Source organism: Neofelis nebulosa, chromosome 14 (assembly GCF_028018385.1).
Source record: "Neofelis nebulosa isolate mNeoNeb1 chromosome 14, mNeoNeb1.pri, whole genome shotgun sequence".
Classification (NCBI taxonomy): Eukaryota; Metazoa; Chordata; class Mammalia; order Carnivora; family Felidae; genus Neofelis; species Neofelis nebulosa.
Genome location: NC_080795.1, coordinates 65,976,248 through 65,999,254, shown reverse-complemented (window position 1 = coordinate 65,999,254; position 23,007 = coordinate 65,976,248). Strand labels below are relative to the sequence as shown.

At 43.7% G+C, this 23,007-nt stretch overlaps 1 long non-coding RNA gene across 1 annotated transcript in view; it reads left to right on the top strand.

Moving 5' to 3' along the window:
• The window catches only part of LOC131494499 (uncharacterized), a 40,515-nt gene extending 29,834 nt beyond the window's left edge, over nucleotides 1-10,681 (top strand). Inside the window, exon 4 of the long non-coding RNA XR_009253437.1 lies at nucleotides 9,615-10,681. This is a non-coding gene — a long non-coding RNA (uncharacterized LOC131494499). The remainder of the gene's footprint in view (nucleotides 1-9,614) is intronic.
• The last annotated feature ends 12,326 nt before the right edge of the window (nucleotides 10,682-23,007 follow it).

The window sequence follows — 23,007 nt, the reverse complement described above, 5'->3', positions numbered from 1 at the left end:
ATGAGGCCAGTGAGGAAGGCAGGGGCTAGACCACGTAGGAAAACGTAGCTTGGATTCTAAGTCTGGTGAAAAGTCATTGGTTTATGGAGGACATGGAGGGAGGAGGAAGAAAGAGGGTGATTTACTGGTGAAAGAGAATTAAATTTTTATTTCGAACAATAGAAAGAAAATATATAGTGTCTAAGTTGGGGGACCATGAATACTAGGACTGGGGGTAGGTTAGGAGGAGGACAGATCATGTGCTTTTTGTAATTTACTTAAGTACTGCTTGGCTTTTAAGCTTCTATGTACATGTTTTATTTTCTTATAAATTTAATGTTTCTTAAAAAAGAAAAAAGAACAAAAGAAAAGGTGAGCTGCCTCATGTTCCCTGTCTCTATCCAGAAGAGGGGTGGGTTTACAGTGAAGTCAGTGGAGCTTAATTTTCTAAAATCTCATCTGCCAAAGCCTAGAGGGCCCCTGCAATGTTCGCTTGCCATTGATTTTTACAAAATTTGCAAAATTAAGGTATTTGGACTCAGGTGGATTAAGACCATTGTCTTTTCCCACTCTGATTACCCCCTCTGTCACATTTCCCCCTATAGGACATTGCTTGAGGGGTTTCATGCATTTTGAGGGTCCAGTTAAGGGAACTGAGTTGGGGCTCCCTCTGCTCTGTGCTTACTACGATCCATTTAGGTAGTGCTCAGCCACTTCTGTGTGTGATTTTGTTTTCACTGGCTGTCCCACCATTGAGATGGCCTCCAGGAATACCCTGTCATCTGGGCTGATTCACGAGGTGTCCTGACACAAAATTCAGGGGCATAGGTGGTCTCACAATTGAACTTGTCCTAGGGTTTCTTGCACAGGAGCTGTGTGAGGGTATCTACATTTAGTCACTATGCAAGAAGACTTAAAATCTTGAAGTCTTACAACTCATACATGAAGTAAACTTAATAGAGGTTTTCTCAGATTTCAGCACAATCCCCAAATGTATAATATTACCAATGCTGGGTTGAGAAGCTGAAAGGAACTTTTCTAAACTATCAATAAAAATACAATTTTCAGTCCGCATGCCAGATGAAGACTGAATTATCTTTCTTTTAAAAATTTTTAAAAAAAATGTTTATTTTTGAGAGAGAGAGAGAGAGAGAGACAGAGCATGAGTGGGGGAGGGGCAGAGAGCGAGGGAGACAGAATATGAAGCAGGCTATAAGCTCTGACTGAGCTGTCAGCACAGAGACCGACCTGGGGCTCGAACTCATGACTGCGAGATCATGACCTGAGCTAAAATCGGACACTTAACCGACTGAGCCACCCAGGAGCCCCCTGAATTATCTTTCTATTCCCTGTACAGATAATATTATAAAATAGAGGTGATTAAAGGTATGCAGCTAAAATATCTAGGAGAAAAACTATTGTAGATATATGCCAGGCAATTAATTAATGAAAGCATGCTTTCTTTTCAGTGGGGTTTGTGAAGTTTGTAGTATTAGCTTTTGAAAACTTGCACTTTTCTGTAATTTCTTTTCTAATGCTAATTAAATATTTTTGTACCTGATTCTATATCATAATCTTGCATTCTTTTTCTTAAATGGTTTCCCTAATTTTTATAAGCCTCAGGTCCCCAATACCTGATCTGCCTCTAAAGGAGTTTTCCCTATGTCAAATGTTGTAGGGATTAGGAAAATGTTCTTTGAAGGGTCTGATTAGTGTGAATGGTGAAGAAGAAGGCTTGGGGGACCAGGAACACTTATTGTAGGTCTTAAAAACCTAGGCTGGAGACTTTTGTTTTTCAATTGAGGTGAAATTCACATAACAGAAAATTAGTCCTTTTAAAGTGTCCAATTTAGTGGCATTTAGTACATTCACTGTATTATGCAACGGCCACCCCAATCTAGTTCTGAAACATTTTCAACACTCCACAGGAGAGCGGTATCCATTAAGCAGGCACTTCCTGTTCCCATGCACCCCTCAGCCCCTGGCAACCATCAGTCTGTAGTCTGTCTCTATGGATTTACCTATTCTGGATATTTCATCTAAATGGAATCATTCAATATGTGATCTTTTTTTAATTTGGCTTCTTTCACTTAGCATAATGTTTTCAAGCTTCATCCACATTATAGCATTATCAGTACTTCATTCCTTTTAAATGATGTGCTGGAGTATGTATGTGTGTGTGTGCATATTGTGTGTGTGTGCATGTACGTATGTGTGCACGTGCATGAATGTATGTTTCGATAGAGCTCATTTGGAAACCATTTTCTAATTTAGCTGAGTTGAAAACATTTATGCAGAGCCTATCATGTGCCAGGTACTGAGCTAGGGACTGCTCTATTTTCTTTATAACCACAGTTTCTGGATGAAAAAAAATGAACCTGAGGGTTCTCCCTTGTATCCAGGAGCCTGTGCCAAACCTCGTGAACCCTAACATCATGAGCTCAGACTTACAACCTACTCTAGCCCTCTATAGAATTTTTTCCCCCAGGAAATTTTGTCATCCTTTTACCAGTATTTGGGGGGAGGCGGGAGAAGGTAGCTAGGGGAGGATGTACAATTTATATCAGGATAACTGCCCAGGGTTGAATTGACATAGGAAAAGAAGGCAATAACCTATAAATTTCATGACAGCATTTGGAATTTCCTCTGACTCATTGCCAGGATAGCTCCCTGTTGGAGAGGTGGAGAAGAGGCTCACATTGGCAGCCACATAGCCAGGCACCGTGCTGTTGTCCTCTCCTTGTGTTAACTTTTATGGCCTTTGCAAGTGACCTTGGGATTTGTTAAAGCAGTGCATAAATACATTAATATATGGTATCATGGACTGAATGTTTGTGTCCCCGCCCCTCAAATTCATATGTTGAAGCCCTATTCCCAGTGTAGCATCATTGGAAGGTGGGGCCTTTGGAAGGTAAGTAACTAAGTTTAGATGAGGTCATGAAGGTGGAGTCCCCTTTATAAAGGAACCAGTATCCTTATAAGAAGAGGTCACGTGAGGACACAGCAAGAAGGCAACCAGGGGCGCCTGGGTGGCGCAGTCGGTTAAGCGTCCGACTTCAGCCAGGTCACGATCTCGCGGTCCGTGAGTTCGAGCCCCGCGTCAGGCTCTGGGCTGATGGCTCGGAGCCTGGAGCCTGTTTCCGATTCTGTGTCTCCCTCTCTCTCTGCCCCTCCCCCGTTCATGCTCTGTCTCTCTCTGTCCCAAAAATAAATAAAAAAAATGTTGAAAAAAAAAAAAATTTAAAAATAATAAAAAAAAATAAAAAAAAAAAAAAGAAGGCAACCATATGCAAGCCAGAAAGAGGGTCTTCACCAAGAAGTGAATGTGCTGGCACCTCGATCTAGGACTTTGCAGCCTCCAGAACTGTGAGAAGTATATGTCTGTTGTTTAAGTCATCCAGTCCTTTGTCAACCAGCAAAGCATAGTAGATTGATACTACTCTCATTTGCTCTTGGATTTTCTATCTGTTTGCCCTTCTGTGAGTACCACCTGGGAGGTTGGTGGCCCAACATCTCTGAAGCTGGTGGGCAAGCGGGAATCAGAATCCGATGTGGACTATGACCTGCCAGGTTCTTCTTGCATCTGCCTTTGTCAGTTCGTTCTTCCCCAGGCAGGGAAATCGCCGATCCACCGAACAGCCAACCCCTGTGTGTTGAGCCCTCTCCGTGAGCTGAATCCTGGGCTTGGCACCAGCAGAGCTGTGTTTCTTGAAGCCACGCAAATACTCCAAAAAGAGGGATTATTATCATCTCCATTAAAGACAATGAAATCAAGACTCAGGGAAGTGAAGGAGTCTCTAAGAGCCCACAATTAGTAAGCAACAGAGCTGGGATTCAAGCCCAAAGCAGCCTCCTTGCAAGTGTGACGTTCTTGATTTATATCCTAGCTAGGGAATGCAGCCTGCCCCCAGAACTGCCAGGGGTTAAAAGAAGATATTCTTTCGATTTTGGAATTCCTCGGGCCCAAAGTTGTTGCTGCATTTTGTATGCAAGGGAGTTTTTAATTTTTTCTTTTAAATTTGGGAGATGTTTCCTCATACAAGGAACAATAAAATTTGGATTTAAGCGTCAATTAATGCACTGAGACAGGGAACCCCAACGTACAGCTGGAGAGCGGGAAAGCTTGCCAGGAGAGGCATTCATCTTGGAAGTAATCGTGTATTTTACTTGGCTTTGGCTTTCTGGAACGAGATCTTTGAAAAAGGGCTTTTAAATTTTACATCACTTTCAATTCGGTGGTGTGGACTCGGCCTTTGCGTGAGCCATGGTGGGGACATTTATCTCAATAGAGAACAGAGAGTTGATGAACCATAAATTCTCCCACTCAGCACCCTGTGTTGGGTTTTCGTTTCTCACCACTCAGATGGGAGCTTCTCTTCCTTAACTAGTCACTCAGGCTGCAGCCAGCAGGGGCCTGGAGAGGCCCTGGGGAGACCAGGAACCAGGCCCAGGGGGCAGCACCAGTTCTTCCCACTGGGCACATGTTGCATATTTCCTGCTCTCTCAGATACCGTCTTTCTGCCCTGCTTGGGCAAGTTATTTATGCAAGGGGAACATTTACTGAGTCCCCCACTCTCCTGGGTCAGCATCATGTGGCAGATTTATGAAGAGGGGAGGAGCATTCTGGTTCCTCTGAAATTATGCACCAGTCTGGACCCCATGTTTCGCCCCAGAAGGTTGGGGCCATCTCTGTGCAAACTGGTATGACACCCCAGTAGGCTCCTTGTTGGAGTTTTCATCTCTCCTGGAATATTTTCTTCCCTCCCTGCCTTCAAGTACCTGGCAGTCTTCTGTTTACTCTCCTATCTGCTCTTACGTTATGCTTACACTTGCTCTTCCCTTACTAAGATGTACTCTGCCAGAAAATTCTTCTTTCAAATTGAAATAGATCAAGTTTAAACCAAGTTTGTCCAAAAAATTCAATAATTTGGACTCTGCCTAACAGCTTTGGCCTTGATAAAACAGCCATGTCATACTCTGGACAGCGTGAACACTGAGTGAGTCATTTTCTTGACCCTGTCACCTCAGGGCCTTTGCACATGTTGTTCCTTGTGCCTAAAACGATTTTTCTTAGCCCTCCTTAACTTTTGCCTCACTGCCACTATTTAGTCTTCCCTTCCTCAGGGAAAACTTGTTCTGACCCCCCCCAAGGCTAGGCTGGGAGCTCATTGCTCTCTGCCCTTCCTACTTAATGTTTCCTGTTTTCTTGTTAGTCTCCCTCAGTAAACTGGGAGCTCCTCAAGAGGAGGGAGTGTAACCCTCCACCTCGCAGAGTCATCCATTAAATGTTTTTGAATAAAGGAATAATGAATGATACACAAGTGATCACTATTTTTGTTTCTTTCAGAAATCTGTACTTCAACAGGCTTAACTCTAAAGTGACTTTGAGATCAATAAAAGAAATCCACATTTCCCTAGTTTGCATTTGACTCTTTAGGGAGGTGGGTGGTGGCTTCAGAAATGAGATTCCAGCGAAGGAGCTGTCCAGAACCCATGGGCACTACAATGCGTTTTGCTTGAAAGAGGTCAAGTTTGATACGACCGACCAAATCAAGAAAATTAATGCAAATTTTAGGGTGGAGAGTGTGGACGGTAAAGACGTTTTGAAGGATGTGCAGAATGCAAACAGGGCTCTTTCTGTTGCATTTGTTGCCACACAGTTGGGCATGGACACTAGCACCCCTGTGACAGTGGCCACAGGGAAACCCAACTGCTCCATTATTGTGTGTGTCAGAGATGCTGATCAGCTCTGCTGCTTGGTTGCCTTTTCTGCCTCCATTTCTCACAGGGCATCGCTTGGGAGAAGCTGGGTCACATGGGAAACGCTAGTTGCAAGGGGGTTGGGAAATTAAGCCTTTAGCTCTCTAGCTGGGTACATGGGAGGGTGCCATACATGGTGGCTGGAGGACTGAGTGTTCAGTCTGTAATATTTGTCCTAATGTGACATGGAAAATCCAACTGAGGATGCGGAATTTAGCATAATTACCTTTAAGCTAGCCCCAACTCCGTGTTTGTAAAACAGTAGTTATTATTCAGTGTGACCCCATTTTGATTAGAGAGAAAATGACTGTATATGTGTTTGCATAAACATTGACAAAAGTATACTTGTCTAAGCATCTTAGGTTAGATCATGAAGGCTGCTCTGGGTTTGAGCATTGACAAAAACAAAGACCAGACTTGGCTGGGTTCCTTTTACTTCATTCTGCCCAAATAGTGGCCTAGTGGTCCAAAGCACATGATTGAGATCCAGGATGCATGATGGTGTAGGGGGATGTGGCTTCTAGGGAACTCTTTAGTTCCTCAAACAGAGCATGGGCTTCAGTCAGGTCAGAGGATCCTAGAACCACTTAACTTAATCCTTTAAAGACAGGCAGGACTGGGGACAGGCCAGCCCATGTTATCTAATGTTTACCTGAACCTAATATTTCAGGTTCTTAATTTCTTGCTACATCGCAGTTATATAACTAAAACTCTCTACTTTTATTTCTTGCTCTTGGGCCTCCCTCACTTTTGAGTACAATATTCCTACTATGGCTTTCCACTGCAAACACTGATGTTCTCAAGTGGGACATGAAGGGAGGAGGGAGAGACCATTATTGTCCAGTTAGATGTTACAGATGAACTTTTCAAATTACCTAGTATAATATTCATATAATCATAAAGCTTCCGTCTTTAGCTTTCCCAAAAGGTATAGTTTTAAATAGTCAGTGATCGAGAATTTCAACAAAATAAAAACATACTGGACTATTAAAAATCTTTTAGGGCCAACGGGTGAATTTCAGATACCAGCATTACTAGGTTTGGATGGGATGGGAGGAAGTGGAGAAAATTCAAGGTCGTTGGGCATATGAAATGTTACATTCAGGGGCACCTGGGTGGCTCAGTCGGTTGAGCATCTGACTTTGGCTCAGGTCATGATCTCACAGTTCCTCAATTCAAGCCCCACATCAGGCTCGCTGCTGTCAGCGCAGAGCCCACTTCAGGTCCTCTGTCCTCTACCCCTGCCCTGCTTTTGCACCCCAGCTTGTGCTCTCTCTCTCTCAAAAATAAACATTAAAAAAATCTTAAAAAAAAAGAAGCGTTCCATTCACACTCACTGAAATGATGAATGATAAGAGGAACTGGTCTGAGAAAGGAAGAACATTCCTCCTCCAACTCCTCTTTTAAGGACACGTGGTATCCTGGCCAAGAGCATGGGTTCTGGCCTGGGCCAGCAGGCTTCAAGTCCTGGTTTATCACTCATTAGTCTTAGGGTCTTGGAAAATTTACTTAATCTCAATGTGCCTGATCTTTAGAGTAGGGTTTAATAATAGTGTTTTCTTCAAAGGGTCATGATGAGGACTAGATGAGGTAATTTGTGTGAGAGTGCTTAGTCCAAAACCTGGCACACAGTGAATATTCCATATATGCTGGATATAACTGTTACTGTACTAAGGCCTTTGGCAGGGGAAGAGATTTTGTGCTAGGGACAGGGGCATGGTACAGATGTCTGGTGCTTAGAAAAAATAAATGCCTGTCACTTATAAGACCAAGTTGAAGAAACACACCAAAAAAATCCACAATTGATTGTGATGGCTGAAGATACTCCAAGGACCATGGTATTTTGGAGGAACTTAACCAGTCATTCTAACAGTCATTTTTTTCCAAATGGATTTGAGGCATAAAATGGAGGATATGTGTACAATGTGTTTGATAAAACTGAAATCTGACACTAAGACAAAAGAAAAGAGGAAGGATGTAAGTTACAAAGTGAAATAGATGTGATTGAATTTCAACATTCTATCAGGCAATTTGTAAAGATAAATGGAATGCCTTAGCTATCTTCAGTTGAGTTTTTATAGGGTGAGGGTAGAGTGGAAAGGGGTAGGAAGAAGGTGAGTAGGACAGAAGAATGTTCTGCCGTGGCTGAGGAAGCAGGAAACGCTTGTAAGGCAGGGGGGTTAGTAAAAGAGGCACAAGCCAAATTAGTAAATGGAGTGATGCTAATGTGAATGTGATTTTAAATTTAATGATTTTAGCTGAGTATTTTGTAAGACTGTTTGACAGCAGTGATGAAGTCTCATTCTGTCTTTGCCCTAATTGCATTCCTGACCACAAATATTCATCTTCCATATCATGGGCTCATCCATCCATCCATCCATCCATTCATCTGTATTTTTAGTCTCCAGATAAAATAGAGCATAACACAGAAGGATCAGGCAGCATTTGTGCCCAAACCAGCATATGGTTTCTAGCTAGGCCATTGGGAGTCACCCTTTTGATGTCAGGAGATGAACTCTGCTTTGAAACTGTTGTTTTCCACTCAAATAAGAAACTTCTCTGCCTTTCATCATCTCCTTCCTATGATAGGTGTGATTAACAAAAGTTTGATGACTAATGGAATAAATACGTATGATTGAACAATGAACATTTATCTTCAGACCCCGTACAGTGGCCCTACCACACCACTGCTTGCTGAAACACATCAGAAACTCATCTTTTGAAGTCACCTTCAAACAGTTTGTTGGTTGGATCTGATGATTTCTGGGGTGTCAGAGGTCTTTCATGGTTCGTTTCAATTTGGGGATCAGCTAGATGTCATGAGATGGCAAAGTGAAACCAAGAATTGCTGTGTGCCTCGAATATTTTTACTGGTCAGAAATTGTAAGATGGTGAATGGTTTTATGATTACATATATATATATATATATATATATTTTTTTTTTTTTAACGTTTATTTAATTTTTGAGAGACAGAGACGGAGCATGAGCGGGGGGAGGGGAAGAGAGAGAGAGGGAGTCATAGAATCTGAAGCAGGTTCCAGGCTCTGAGCTGTCAGCACAGAGCCCGACGTGGGGCTCAAACTCATGAACTGTGAGATCATGACCTGAGCCGAAGTTGGACGCTTAACCTACTGAACCACCCAGGTGCCCCGGTTTTATGATTTTAATGATTAATATTACACTGTTCAAAATTGTTGCTAACATGAGTGAAGCTATTGATGGACTGGAGTAAATCAGTCAAGATGTGACATATTCCTGGTGGAATTTTCCTGGAATAAACCCCATCCACTGAGGTTCTCTCCTTACCCTGATCATTAATCTTTTCTAACTTCTAGAGGCCACCTCCATTCCGTGGCTTGTGACCCCTTCCTCCATCTTCACAGCAAGCAGCAGTGTCTCCTCAAATTTTTCTCTGACTGTCTTGCTTCCTTCATTCCTTCATTCACTTATGCAGGCCCTTATGCTGGGCCCAGCTGGATAATCCAGCACAATCTCTCTCTCTCTCTCTCTTTCTCTCTCTCTCTCTCTCTCTCTCTCTCACACACACACACACACACACACACACACACGCGCGCGCGCGATTCTTAATTTAATCACATCTACAAATTTCCTTTTGCTCACAGGGTAACAGATTTAGAGGTTCAGGGATTAGGACATGGGGAGGTGATGTTGCATTATTCTTTCTACCACTCCAACCTAGGAATTTATGTCCCTTTCTGGTTTCCCATTACTTAATAAGCCACAGCAATAATAACCTGAGCCATCAACTCTGAGAGAGACCATGAAATGTGGGGGAAATGTGGATTTGTGTCCTGGTCTATTAGGTCTGTGCTCTTAGCCTTTGCCTCAGATATTTGATTTTACCTCTTTTCAGGTTAATCTTTTTCTCCTTCGGAGAATATGCATTGTTAAAGGCATTAAGAAGATTAACAAATTTTCTGGCACTGGAAGGAAGCCAGAGGATGACAAGGATTTGACCGATATAGCCACTGAGGTTTCAAAAGATTGAACAACTTATCTAAACTAGGGAGTGGTTGAACTGAGCTTGAATCCTTATTGGCTCAATAGTTTCTTTGATTTTTCTTTTCCTAACCTGGGAGTACAGTTTTAAGGAAGAAAATAAGAATTACTACTTAAGCAGAGACTAAAGATCTAATTTTATATCAGTAATAACAGTAGAAACTTTTGAAAAATAATTTTCTACTTATAAATCAAACATTTAACTGCAAAATTAAGAAGCAGGAAACAAACTCATCAATATTAAATATATTTGAAATTTCTCGAGGAAGACAAAAGGTAATATTTCTCTTCTATACCAGTGTTTTTCAAATTTCAGTTCCTCTTTTGATGAACATAAACATGTCCACTCCACAACAACTCTGACATAGTCCCCCTGTCTGCTTGTGAGTCATGACATCTTCTGTACGTTTCCAACAATCAAAAGGATATTGTCAACTTCTGTGGCTTACAGTCTTGTAGTTTGTATCATGGAAACACACTTTTTTTCCAACTGTAAAATTCCACTATAATTATTAGATATGTTTTTTTTTTCAAACTACTTAATAGAGAATCCTTTCCCACTCAGGGCTGAGATATATTTTTCTGTATGATTCAACCATGTATGGTGTGGAGGTTCTGTGCTTGGCTCAAATGTAAATATTTTGAGGGTTGAGAGTGTTTGATCTCAGGAAAATATAATTTACTGCTTCTGGAGTAAAAACAAAATTAATAAATGATACAGCACACAAACCCATCTTGGCCTTGCACTGCTTAGCAGTGTTTTAGTGAATTACATTTGAATGAATGAGAAACATATGGATGCAATGTCCCTTGTGGCTACTCCTGGATTCAGAGATGGAAGGGGGAATATGCTTAACCAAATGCACCATATTTTTCTGAACACCATAACATATTTGGACCTATTCTCTGGAGCCAGTGGGAGACTGGTCTTTCTCTTCTGTCCCCTACATACTGGCAAGGCTGGTGGAAGCCTCGCCATGTCAGTCTTTGGCTGGGGGTTGGGGGTGGGGTGGATTGACTAGGGGTTAGAATCTGACAGATGTGGGGTTCTCGAGGCATGATAGTGGAGACTGTTGAGTTAGAGTTGGGCTTTATTTCTTCCTTTGATATAGAATTGTGCTCAAGAAACTGTTCTGGGAAGGTAGATTTCCAATAAACCTGCTGGACAGAGGGAACTTCTCAGAATCAGAAGACAATAATGGAGACTCTATAAGCAAAAGTTCACATTAGGTGAAGTGGTTGACCAGTTGATTCTGCGAAAGACTGGGAATCTAGGTGGCAGGCCCTTCGCACTGTCTCATTGCTTTAGTGATGGAGGAGAGCCCCACAACTCTCTCTGCTTCCACTGAGGTCACTATTAAGGCTTTCACGCAATTCTCTCTCCTCCCCGCCTCGCAGGAAGCTAATCAAGGCAACTGCTGTTACTTGACTCCAAAAGAAAGAAAGTGCAACTCAGAGGAGAAAAATGAGCCACCCAGGGTTGCCTAGCTAGTCAGTTTCAGAGGTAGGCCCCCAGACTATTTCAACTGAACCCCCATTCCCACAATTTTTGCTCTGCACCGGGCAAATAGTCACACAGGTGGCCCCATTTAGCACTTAAGATGTTTATGACTAAAGCAACAGGAAGCATCCCTCTTTTCATCTGCTCTCCCCTGAGACAGTCACTCTGGTCTGTTTCTTTCTCTTCCATCTCTTTTTTTTTACATGGTGAGTCACCTAATAATACCAGTCTCAGTGAATAGGTCAGTGTGTATAATCTGCTTTATTCCAGCAGAACGGATTTCAGGGTGAAAATCCCATGCAGGCAGGTGAACACAGGTACCTGGCTTAGACCTAATCTTCTCTTGGAATGACAGTGGATTTTATCTGAAGTCTCTGCTTGGTTCCTACCTGTTTTTCTCCAGCCGGTTGCACTCACCTTCATAGACTCTGAAAGATTCCTTCTGTAGTGTGAGGGTGTTCTCTTCAGTTTTAGGTTAAAAGAACCCCGTGGACCCCCAAAGCTGGTTACTTGCTTCTAACTGAGCCTCTGGCCAGAACCTGCAGATCCTGTCCTCTGGATTAACACGTGCCAGTTGGGCCGAGGGCCCTTGTCTCTTTTAGTTTTGTGACATTTAGTCTACTCTCTTGTTTGCTTTCTGTGACTTCTGCTTTTGTTCTGGCTTCTTTAAGACCTGTTAATGAACCTCTGTGCTCTCCTTTCTCCGGTGGTATCACACCTGGCCTTCCCTTACGTCTCGTCACCTGTGCAGGGAAATGGGCTTGGACTTTTAAATTTCTTCATCTGTAACTGGGCCTAGCATACAGCATGGAGGGAAAAAAGTGAGCCAACAATTCAAGTATCTGTCACTTAGTCATCATTTGAATGATAAATAGAATTTCTTTCCCTTTTGCCATGAAAGAAAGTTGAAGGAGTGGCACAGTGAATAGATCAGTGGTTCTCAGCCAGGGAATGATTTTGCCCCCACCTGGAGACACTGAATTGGCAGTGTCTGGAGACATTTTTGTTTGTCACAACTGGCAGGAAGGTGCTACTCGCATCCAGTGGGTAAAACCAGGGATGCTTCTAAATATACTGTGATGCACAGGTCAGCCCCTCACAGTGAAGAATCTTCTAGCCTAGAATGTCAGTAGTGCTGAGGTTGAGAATTATCACCACAGAGGATAAACTGTATACTTTGCGCTCAAAGATATATATGAGTACTTCTTTGACCTTTGTAATATTGATGTTGATAATATGCCGATGGCAATGGCTATCCATGATAAAATCAATGTTAATATCAATATGATGTCATACAAAAACCTGAATGAGCAGCTTGCCAAATACCAAGCAGATGTATTAATGGGTTTCATCATTACAGTATCGCTTTTAAATATAGTTACTTTCATCGTCCTTTTTTAGGTGTGATGAAAACAAGGCTCGGGGAGGTTGAGTCCTAAGTCATGTCTGCTAGAATATGTGTCCGGACCTAATAGATCACCTTAGTTCTAGGTGGCAGTAGAAGTTCTGAGCAAAATGACCAGCAGGAGGCAGTCTGGGACTTCCGTGGTGGATCCTGTTCAAGTTCACTGCTGTGTGATGTGGAGAATCAGGGGTAATCAAATCTGTCCCTCACCCTGTGGTGAATGCTGCCCTCTTCTACTGGATTTCCCCCCTCCCAAGGGCTGGTCGGGACTCTCCGGTTTGGGAGGCGAGTCAGAGATCCCCGGGTGGCTGTAGCAAAGTCCAGTTAGAGGGTGTTTGTGCTGACAGGAAGGAGTGTCTCCTTCCTTTTTCTCTGGTGAAGGAGCTGGCCCCTTTGAGGCTGTCCCACGTGAGTACACATATTGCTGGTAAGGCCAGAGGATGGTAGCATCTCGGCTCGTTAATACAAAGGAGACGGGGAAGGGGTGCACGGAGAGTTCCCAAGGTCTTTGAATGCTTTCCTTCCCCGAAGTCGTTGGCTCTCTAACGAGCCATTCAGGAGGAGGGAAATCTGCCCAAACGTATTTTTGCACGGGAGGACTTCCCGTGGCAAACAGGCTCACGTGGAGCAGCAGCCTCTGTTCATTGTGCTCAGGCCTCTGGCCATCTGGACCACCCAGGGGCCAGTGTTTTCCTAGGGAGGGCAGGATGAAGGCGAGGGGCTTGACACCGCAGCCCCAAGGTAATTACCAGATGGCAAAACGCTTGTTTTCACTGGATGATTCAGAACAACCAGTCACCCCAGGAAAGCTCATCTGATTTCATCTTCAGCATCCAGCTTTTCCCCTTCCAAGATGTGTTCTTCTCTTTTCCTTGACAGGCTGCAGCTAAGACTGCTCCTTAAGGGCTCCAAGACGATTGTCTGAATCGGAGCTGCTGCAGGTTCTGGTCAATATCCGCCCCCCCACCCCCACCTCCGTTGTGATCGGGCCGGTCTGGGGTAACCATGTGCACTCAGGGGGGGCCAGCACCTGGCTTAAGCACGCACCGGCTGGGTGACTGTGGGCAAGTTACTTAACTGTTTAGAATTTTACAAAATGGGGATGATAATTCCCGCCTTACAGGGTTTTAAAATATCTCATGTGAAGGGCCTGCCCCAGTGTGCACCCTCAGTGGACGTTAACTCCTCCTCCGTTTTGGTGCCTTAATAACAACCATCCAACACTTCTCTGATGTGAAAGCTCAAACATTAGGGTGTTAGAACGCTGCTGTTCCTAAACATCAATGAATCCATTTATTAGTGTATCAGACTAGGTGTGTATGTGTGTGTGTGCAGTGAGTGTGCGACGACCACTGTTCTTCCAGCTCCTTCTCTGCTTCAAAGTCCACTGCCCTTTTGCCTACATCCCTTCCCTGCCAGCCCAAATCGGGTTAAATGAGGGAAATGGATGTGACGATACCCTACACAGCACCTTGCTCAGAGGAATGTCTGAATAGTTTTCTTTTAAATGTAACATTTTAAAATATTCTTCCCTTAAAGCTTGTGTTCTACTCAGCTTTGGAATCCCTGACGTTTCTGCTCCTCTTTGTAAAAAATGAGAAAATCGACGTAGGTATTAGGGAGATTTTATTGCAAATTGCTGCACGGGTTCACTCTTCCTCTCCTGCTCCTCAAATTCACATGCGCCTTCCCAGCAGCTGAGTCCTTGACCAGCAGAGGGCACCAAAGCACAAGGCATCGGTTTCTCTCCCAGACCCAGCGGGTTCCTCCTTAGTTCTGTCTGCGGGATCCAGCTGAGGCCTGAAGCCAGCTGACTTGGGTCTAACCCTGTGCGGTAGCCACTCATTCCCTTCTTTCTGATACTTAATCTGGTGGGTGAATCATTTAGGGGGCAGGATGACAAAAGGAACATAAGTTTTAGAGCAATGTCTTGAATCCTGGTTTCCTCCGTTCCTGATCTGTAAGCAGGAGGGAACAATAGCAGCGACCATTTGTGGAGTGCTTATTATATGCCTCACACTGTTTTAAGGTCTTCCTGCAGGAGGAGGTAGTGCCTGAGCCGAGAGTCTCAAAGAATGAATGGGGGTGAACTAATTTCAGCCAATTCTTCTTGAAAATGAGATAGAAATAAGGTTAGAAGTATTGCCTGGAGTCTATGAAACCCTCCACCTACATTTAAAAAATATGACTTAACACTACTATAGAAAGAAATAAAGCTCCCATGATTTCACCCCTGTGATTTAAACCTATGTTACTATGCTATTTTTGTGTACTATTATTGGTTGTCATGCAGCTTGTTACAGATTTCCCCATAATTGCAAACACAAGGCTTACTGCATTTTACATTTTTTAAATGTAATATTTCAACATGTTAAATGAAGCATAGTGAATAAAGTCATGGGATCTCAATCAGTCTGCCCTGGCTGAGTGTCTTGATTCTTGCCCCTTAAAACCCAGGGAACTTGGCTGTATTATATAACTACTCCATGCCTCAGTTTCCTCACCCCTAAAATAGAGCGAATCATAGCAACTGTCTTTTAGAGTTGTGAAAATTAAATAACTTAATACATGTAGAATGTTGGCTCTTGACTGGGGTGATTTTGCCTCCGGGGGGGGGGACTTCCGGCAATGTCAGGAGACATTTTTGGTTGTCACAACCAGAGGGCAGAAGTGTTACAGGCAGCTGATGGGTAGAGGCCGGGAACACTCTACACTTTCTACAATGCACAGGACTGTCCCCCACGGCAAAGAGTTCTCTGGTCCAAAATGTCAGTAAGGCCAATGTTGAGAAATCCTGCTGTAGGCTGGGAAGCAGTGTCTGGCACATGGGAAGTTCTTACTAGATTTTAGTTATTATTTCCTAAGCCTTCCAAAATCTGTAACCTGATACTCAAGGAGAAGAGTGATTACAGCCAACCTGTCTACATTTCTTTCCTGTTTCTCCTTTATACAAAGCACGGAGTCTAGCCAGCTGGGCCTATTCACTGAGCTTTGACTATGTCATGCCCATGCCTAAGCCTGGATCTTGGTCCCTCTACCTGGATCTCCTCACCCATGATAACTCCTATACTTGCTTCCAGATCTGTCTTCTCTGTGAAAGCCTAACAGTGATTTCCTGTGCCTGGGGCCCTACCACTCCAATATGGTTATATACATTTGGTTCTGCAGGCAGGTTTTAGTCTCCCTGTGAAATCCCTGGCCACTCCAGAAGGAGTTACTCTGGGCCAGGAACTCAGTGTCAAGGCCCTGAATACATGATGTCTAACAAGCGACAGGCCTAACCGGGAGAGGCGCACCCTATGGCTTGCTCGATCTGGTGTACTGCTTAGATGCTCATTAAGCACCTGATGGGGGCCATGCAATGAATTTTGGGAATCGGTCCTGCTCTGGAGGGCTTAAATCTGGACTCTGATCTCATTAGCAGTGTGATCCTGTTCAAGTGACTGATCAGATGACACTCATTTATAATGAGCATGATAAGAGGTATTTCAGAGTTGGGGGGGATGGGTTGAATACTTAGTTATGGCTTAAAAGTGTTAGTTCTTTTCTACCTTGATTGCCTGGTTTGCTTTCCAACTGCTCATCTACCCACTTGTCCAAGGGCACTCGCACACTTCCCCCCGCCCTCTTCACGAGAGCTACTCTCTGGGGTCTAGCTTTGTTCTCCAGTAAACATTCTCCCTGTGACTCAGGCTGCTGCTCAGTCTCTCTGTTTAGGTTGTCCATCTGTGGTGCTGAGCCAGTGCTACGGCTCTTACGTAGAATTCCAGGAAAAGTGAAGCCCATGACAGAGCTGTGTTTGGCTGAGTCTGTGTGCTCCCTGCCCCCTTCTCTTCCATGTATCCAGAGTACATCCTGATTCTGAGGAGATTCCTTCTGGGTTGTTTCCACACAGTTGGGGGTAGAAAAGAGCACCCCTAATTGGGGGGATTCTTAACATATAGCACAGATGACACGTGTTTTGACTTACAGCATGTACTGTCTGTGTTGCTGAGTCAAAAACCATGCAAGTGTTTTTGGTTAAGCTGTTCATTAGGCTCTGCACTTGCCAGGCATAGAGCTCAGTGACAGAGGACAGACAGGCACAACGTGCTGACAAGCCAAAGGTGACGCCGCTTTTATATCTGATAGTGGCATGGATGTTTATTAGGGGGCTCCAGGCAAGTCACTTACCCTTTCTGGGCCTCTCAGAGGCAGTTCAGTATAGAAGTTGGAATGAGGCCGACCTGTATCTGCTGTGCGACCCTGGAGAGGTTACTTAATCTCTCTGAGCTTCAGTAGCCTCTTTGTAAAATGGAGATAGCAACAACAGGAACAACAACAGAATTGTTGCAGGGATTCATTGAGATAAAGCTCAGAGAACTCTCGGCACAGCAGAGTAGACACGGTGGGGGTCCCACCTACTCCCCCATCCTACCCTGGAGGTGGGCTCCACACTGACAGCTTCCAAAGGGAAGAAAGGTTATACGTGTGGAATGTCCCTACGCTGATTATAGATGTCCGAAAATTCTTCTCCCAGGGAGAGGTGGGGTCTAATTCTCCTCCTCTTGGGTTTGCACTGGGCTTTCTAACTTACAACCAACAGAATGTGCACAAGTGGTGCTGTGTGACCTCAGAGATTAGCTTAGGAGGCATGCCGCTTCCAAACGGGCCCACTGGAACACCTGCTGTTGGAACTCTTGGACACTACTTATGGGGACCTTCAGAACCCAGTTTTTATGCTGAGAGAGCCTCAAGCCACATGGAGAGGCCATGTGGGGATGCTCTGGTTGACAGTCTTAAGTGAGTTCTCAGCTTACTGCCAGCATCAGCTGCCAGCCATGTGAGTGAGATATTTGGGGCATCAGCCTTCAGACCCAGACAGTTTCTAAACTGTGAAGTTGGTGAGATTCTCAGCCAGAACACCCAGAGGGAATTATTTCAGAATTCTAGATTCACAAAATCATGAAATGGCAAAAGGGTTGCTTTGAGCTACCGAATGTTGGGACAGTTTGCCATGCGATGGTGGATAATGGATGGGGAAGAATGGATGGAGAGTAACATCACAGGGACATTTAATTTATGTAAGTTAAGGGATATATCTTTGGCAGTATGTGAGCATGTGTGTTTGAAGGGGAGAGAGGTTGAGAGAGATTTAAACAATGTGGACAATTCCACTCTCATTCTATGAGTCAGTGAGCACATACCATGGAATAAGAGGACCATGAGTGATATCAGTCTTCTTATTGGTGAGTTGATTTCCCATCCTGCCATACTGGGCATGATTCTGTCATTTAGAGTTGTATGTTTTCACATGTTATGGTCTCTGTAGGCAAGCTGGTTCTTTCATCTGGTGCTCAAACAAGGAAACAACAAAATATATTCTTTTACTTAAAAAATGATTTTTCAAAGTTTATTTTTGAGGGAGGGAGGGAGAGAGAGAGAGAGAGAGAGAGAGCAGGGGAGGGGCAGAGATAGAGAGAGACACAGAATCTGAAGCAGGATCCAGGCTCCGAGCTGTCATCACAGAGTTGGACGCGGGGCCTGAACCCACAAACTGTGAGAACATGACCTAAGCCGAAGTCTGCCGCTTAATCGACTGAGCCACCCAGGCACCCCACAGTGTAATATATTCTTAAAGGAAATACAGTGGTATTAGTTTGCTTGGGAAATGGTATGCTAATTGGGAGGACATAATGTCCCCCAAAGGAAATTCTAATATGAAATTTTAGCCTCATGATCTGAGTTCAAAGCACGCTTTGGCTTAGACGTGACTCGATTGGGTTATAGTCCTTTGTACCACAGTACCAACATGGTGTCTTCACAGAGCAGATGTTTGGCAAGTATTTTTGATGAAATGACTTTTGGATTCTAGGAAGAGCCCATTAAGCTGTATATTCCTAGTGACAGTGTTGGCTCACTGCCTGTATCCCCAGTGTTGTTAATTGTAGTAGGGAATTTGAACTTTCTTCCATTCTGAAGACTTTCATTTGAAGCAGGATTTTTCTGTAATAGGTAAAACTTTGATCACTACAGGAAGGGTAGTGCTCAAGATTTGGAAGTGATATGGAAGGGTAGGATTGTGTAGAATTCACCTAAGATGCTTATTTAAATCTTCTGAGTAAGGCTATAGGATGCAGGCATCATCTCGAGTTTTCTATAGCTAACAGTTTAGTTGGGAAGGCACACAGTGAACAGATATTTACAAATGTCATGAGTCTTATCCAAAGAGGTGCTATGAGAGCATAGAGCAAGAGATTTAGCTTTACCTGGGTGTTAAGGGAAAGCTGCTCTCAAGAAATGATCCTGAAAGATGAGAAGATATTTGCCAGATGAAGGGAGACAGGGGAATGCATTTCAAGCAGGGAACAGTATGTGTGCAGTCTACACCAAAGGCTGGCAAACCTTTTCTGCAAAAAACCAGACAGTAAGTATTTTAGTCTTTGTGGGCCATATGACCTCTTTTGTAGCTCCTCTGCCATTGAAACATGAAAATAGCCATAGAAACTTTTTTATGTCCCAATAAAACTTTATTTACAAACTAGGTGGCGGGCCAGATTTGACCCAGGGGCCACAGTTAACCAATCCCTGATATGACCCTATGTTTTATTGAAGAGATAATAGCACAAAACTAGTAAGCAGCACACTTGGAATTCAAATCCAGTTCATTATGACTCCCAAACCTATGTTCCTTGAAACATAATATGCTTCTAAAATATTTCTAAAATCCTTTCTAAAATCTTTTCAGAGGTTCCATCAGAGCAACAGAGCTGTGTAACTGCTGATCGTAAAAATGCCTAGTACACTGTACTACCGTGCTGACCACTGTGGCTTGATGGGGATGGCCGCATGGTTGGTGTTAAGCACTCTTCAGATTCTCTACAGATTATTCAATGTATATTTATCTTGATATACATAATTTTCATTCATTGGTAGTGACTAATTTTAGCTCTGTTGTGGTTTGCTGTCCTGTCAATAAATCATACAATTTAGCCATTATCCCTAGCATTCTGAGAATCAAGTGTTTCTTTTGGCACAGCTCTTTATCTGATGTTAGTGCTATTGTGAAAACACTCTCGGAAGTCTTGGTATTTATAGGCATCTTGTTCCTTTGGTGGATGTCTGGGAAAGATCAAAATGTGTAGGGCTGGCATTGATGGAGTCCTTTGTTCCACGTTAATAGTCTACTTTGATGACATTCTCTGAGGAGTTGTAGGCATTTTATCTCATATGGTCAAGGTTGTTTGCTTTATAGCATTCTAAAATTGATTTTAATTTATGTTTAGACAGTTCTATTTAGAGACACCCAGCTCTTTGGATATTATGTTATAAGTGCTTCAGCATGCATCTCTGGGGTTGAATGGGGAACCTTTGGATAGGGGTTGTCAGTGCTGTGGTAGGGTTTCCCGCTTCAACTGGGGGATGGACCAGGTAACCACCATTGTCCCTTCAGTCCTGCATCCTGAGGACAGCATGGTGATGCAGTCAGTTTAAGAGTGACTTAGATACTTCTTCTCTGTCTCTCTAGTTCCTTCATTCATTCAACAAATCTTTGTTGAAACCATGTGTGTCTGGCAGTGTGCAGGGTTATTTAGCAAGAAAACAGGTCCTTCTCCTGATGGAGCTTACAGTCTAGTGGGGAGGTGATTGGTATCAAATAGTCATATCGATGAATAAATATTTGCAAACTGAGATGAGTCCTTTGAAATAAAAGAATGCAGTACTGAAAACCAGTCTGTCTCAGACTTGGTAGTCAGGGAAGTTTCCCTGGGCTGGTGATGCTGAGGATGGATTTAATGGGTAATTTAGAGGTAAACGATAGATGAAGGTGGATACTAGAACATTCCAGAAAAGAGGAAGTACATGAGTAAAGACTCCATTCAAAAAATTGAGTGGAAGGGGGTGGGCTCAAAACGTGTCTCCCTGCTCCCAGAGTGAATGACCACTGGAAAGCCTGCCTCCTTGCTCCTACTGTTGGATGCTGGGCAAGGATCCAATCAAACCACATGAGGATTTGTTGGCCTAGTTCGTCTATTCATTACATTGCTCATACCCCCAGATGAGATGACAATATTCATGAGAAGTTTGTGAAACACTCTTGTACCTGGTAGGAGCTTGGAGCATAGAGTCTTGGCTGATGAAAGGTCTGCTGAGAGCTTGGGCTGGTTGTGGGGATGGGCTACAGGATGTGGTGCCCACAGGAAAATTCAAGGTGGCCTCTGATGGACTGTTCAAGTCAATCTTGAATTTGGAAGGGCTGGGAAGAAAGTGAGGAATACTGAAAAGAACACAGTTTTTTTTTTTTTTTTTTTTTTAATTTTTTTCAACGTTTTTAAATTTATTTTTGGGACAGAGAGAGACAGAGCATGAGCGGGGGAGGGGCAGAGAGAGAGGGAGACACAGAACTGGAAACAGGCTCCAGGCTCCGAGCCATCAGCCCAGAGCCTGACGCGGGGCTCGAACTCACGGACCGCGAGATCGTGACCTGGCTGAAGTCGGACGCTTAACCGACTGCGCCACCCAGGCGCCCCTGAAAAGAACACAGTTTTAAGGCAAAGGGTGGGAGGCCAGGACTGCTAGAATTTACAAGCCAGAGAAAGTGGCCCCATCTATGTTTTAGAGAGTGGTTTTGGTCCTTGGCAGGGGTTGGAGGAGGTGGGGAGATATTAGAGTCAAGTATAAAGGTTAGATTTTAATTATCAGATTTTTTTTTTTGGAGGAAAACAAAGCTTTCTCAGTCAGTCTCTTTTCAATTTCCCTTGGCTCTCTCCACCAAAACTCATCAATAATCTAGTTACACTAAGAGTTCTAGCTCTATAATTCAGCTTATCAGTCCCCACCAACAGCTGTCATTTGATCCCATGATGGTTTTACCTGTAGCAGCCCTTCCCTTCTCCCTTATTCTATTTCCAAGTCATCAAAGATGTGTGGATTTCTAGTTCCTATTTTCTCTTCGTTTCCCATCTGTACTACTGGCTTTGAAACATTGGTTGTGTTCTTTTCTCCTCCTCTTTCTCAGACGGGGACTTTTTCAGTCTGGCTTCTAAAAAATGCACATGAAAACATCTTGCACAGTGGCTGGAACATCGTAAGTGCTCAGTGAATATCAGCTTGCTCTTCCTGAAGTTGGATTGAGTCAATTCTCATTCCCTGTGCCTCACCTATGGGCCTTTCCCCCTCCTCCTGTGATTGCCATACTTGCCCCATCCTGCCCATCTCCCACAAGCATTCATATTGACCATGTGCTGTCCGTTGGATTCTCTGCTAGGTCGGTGTCCACTTCAAGAAAGCTGCGGCAGCATTAAAGCCAAGACGTTTGCAGGTGGAAGGAATCTTAGAAATCATGCTCACCCTTCTTTGTTTAGAGATACGGAAAATGAGTCCTACCCAAGAGAAGGAGCTTGGCCAAGTTTGTACAATCAGATAGTGGCAGTGCCAGCTAGCACCTCCATCTCTGTCTTGCTCCTATTCCGTGTGTAACTGTCCTGTCCATTAGTTTGGTTATTTGGTTTTTGCTTTGATGAGTCTAGAGTTCACACTTCCTGTTGTTGCCCCTGTTGTATATATGAGCTGGTCTCACTACCCACCCTCTCCCTTCTCCCCTTTCCTTCCCTTCCCTACTTCCTGACCCGCTTCTTCCCTTTTCCTCTTCCTGCTTCCCCTCCTTCTCCTTTGAACAGCATTTATATTTGACATGAATCCATAAGACATTGTGCTTGTCACAATGTGCTTGTCACATTTCCTGGGGATGGACAGGAAAGAACAAAATAGAATCCCTGCCCTCAAGAAGCTTGAAGTTCCCAGGGCAAAACAGCATCAACAACAACATAAAAACAACATAAAAATAACAACAACATAAACATAACATAAAAAGGTAACCGCTAACATAGAGCACTTTGTGGTGTCAGTCACTGTGCTAAGGGTTTTAGATGCACACGTTTATTTAAACTTGACCACAGCCCTGTGAAGCAGGGACAGTTATTTCCCCATTTCACAGATGAGAAGGTTAAGGGGCTTTCCCAAGGTCAAGGACACACAAAAAGGATGTTTTGGCAAAAAGATATGTACATGAGAAGGAGAGAGGAAGGGTAGAGTACCTGCATTGTCACCTCTCAGGGTCCACCATTGGCAGGTGGTCTCGCCAATGTCCAAGAAGCTGCAACCTCAGGATAAAAAAAGAAAAGAAGAAGAAAACTAAAGTTCTATAAAGATTCAGCAGGGCTCGAGGAAAGCCTTCCTCTCCACCAGCCGTATGGAGGGAACTTAAAGTGATTTGCCAGTTACAGCCATGTACAACTTCTGGTGATGATCGAGGGAAATCTGAGCAGGGTTAACTAATCAGCCTAAGGGATTTTCCCCTGT